The 2,033-nt window shown below is 41.8% G+C and overlaps 1 long non-coding RNA gene across 1 annotated transcript in view; it reads left to right on the forward strand.

Moving 5' to 3' along the window:
• Positions 1-1,644, forward strand: part of LOC106940860 (uncharacterized) — a 27,181-nt gene extending 25,537 nt beyond the window's left edge. The window contains exon 3 of the long non-coding RNA XR_001423214.1: positions 1,546-1,644. This is a non-coding gene — a long non-coding RNA (uncharacterized LOC106940860). The remainder of the gene's footprint in view (positions 1-1,545) is intronic.
• Positions 1,645-2,033: the final 389 nt, after the last annotated feature.

The following is a 2,033-nucleotide window of genomic DNA, read 5'->3' on the forward strand; positions in this document are numbered from 1 at the left end:
TGACCATGAATTTAAATGTCATAGAACAGCTTTGACATGACATTTTTCTCAGAAATCTACCCTTCATTAGATAGATAAGGGGAAACAAAAATGGTTGGTTTAAACTAAGTTAAAGCTTTTTCGCAGATTAAGATTGCTTGGTCATACATTAAACAAAACAAAAAAAATGTGATCAGAGCTAAAACGATTAGCGTAGCAAAGCAGCGTACACCAGTTCTCTCTAGAGGAATGGGACAAAATTCCTGCAAATTATTTTGAGCGGAAGGATAGCCAAAATGTTTAACCAAAAAGAATACGGTTTAAAAGGCAATGTTAGAAAATGTGCATAAAGTTCTGTGAACCTCAGAATTTACAAAATGTGACTGAGAAATTTTCTCTCTCGTTGTTGTGGCATTTAGTAACAGACACAATTTTGGTAACCCTAACCGACCTACGAAAGAAAAGTGTTAAGATCAGACAGTAGGAAAAAAAGGTTACATGTCTTTTCTTACAGTGAATAGAAATATCAAGTTTCAGACTCTCCTGTTCTTTCCTGTGGTTTTCCATTCAACTTCCTAAACAAAAACCTTTAACCGGCAGATAATTGAGGTTTAGAGTTCTGGTCTCTCTGATGAATCCGTGGCTAAAGATGCTGCAGACATAAACTCATTAAGATGCTTTTATGGGTCGATGAGAACAGGAGCCTTATGTGATTTTGTCGAGGGGATTATTTTAGGACGGTTTAAAAAAATGAAACTGGAGACGAGTGTGAAAAGCGGCCCCTCTCTTGACAGCTTTAGACTTTTGCCGCGCTGTTTTCATGATTGCAGGATGTAACGGAGCAAAGCGGGGATTCATTCTATGGAGCCAGATGGGAACAGAGATCCACATCAGAGAGAGCCGCCTGGAATCAAACAAGAAGCTGAACATGAATATTGGAGTTTGGTTGATTCTGCAAATAGACTACAAAAAAAAACATCTCTATTTTGATGCATCCCCTTAAAAACTCAGGAGAACAGGTTCTTGAGCGGTGATCTATTATGATCGTCTCGTCAGCGCTGTTTCGCACATGGATCGGATCCCCGTGGCTACTTACAATGTTCAGGCATTTAGGCCTCCTCCTGGGCCTCCACCCACGCTTCAGTGGGTAGACTGTGTAAATACACACAATTCTCCAACTCATAATTACCAGACCATAATCCATAATGCAGTCTGGTCTCCCTCAGATGCAACTCCACTACATTTACGCTATCTATTATTGAATGGATTAAAAATAGTTTCATTTCTTAACAGCAGCTGCATTTTTTTTTGTTTTCCTTCCTACAAATATGCTTCAACTCTGGAGCCTTTGCTCCAGCCCCTTCCAAATCACTTAGTGATGTCACCACTTTGAATTTTTCATCTGCACGCACACACTAGCATACACACAAACCAATGGTTACAAAAAAGAATGGAAGATGTGAAGTTGTTGGGGAAAACCAGGTTTTACAAGCAGGAAAAATGAGAACAAGCAATTTTTTCCCACACTCTATTAAATTCATATTTATGTGTGATGATGTGTTGCAGGGGGGCTTTCTCCGAGGTGGTTCTCGCAGAGGAGAAGAGGACTCAGAGGCTGGTCGCCATCAAGTGCATCCCTAAGAAAGCCCTGGAAGGAAAAGAGAACAACATTGAAAACGAGATCGCTGTTCTGCACAGGTGAGGCACCTGCCATGCATCCGCCAGGGGCTCAGGAATTAGTCAGAGCAGCGTCTCACACCACATGCACGTGTAGATCCAGCACAGGGGTCACCAGAAAAGATGACTGAATGTATAGTGTCAGGAGAAACAGTAGGATTGTGCACCGGAAATGTCAGGAGTAAAGAAGATAGGCCTATTTTTAGTGTCCCTGTTTCTAGGGCAACAGCACACAGAGGCGGAGATGGTGTGGAGTTCCCCGCAGCAGTGCACTGAAGAATCACTCTGTGATTCTTTTGTGAATCTCTGTGAATCACTTCAAATTGCAGCTGATTGAGCCACTTGTCACCGGACATGCTGGACAATCTGAAGGTTGT

This window comes from Poecilia latipinna, unplaced genomic scaffold, assembly GCF_001443285.1.
Source record: "Poecilia latipinna isolate Pla-1442-1.1 unplaced genomic scaffold, P_latipinna-1.0 Scaffold3396, whole genome shotgun sequence".
In the NCBI taxonomy this organism is placed as follows: Eukaryota; Metazoa; Chordata; class Actinopteri; order Cyprinodontiformes; family Poeciliidae; genus Poecilia; species Poecilia latipinna.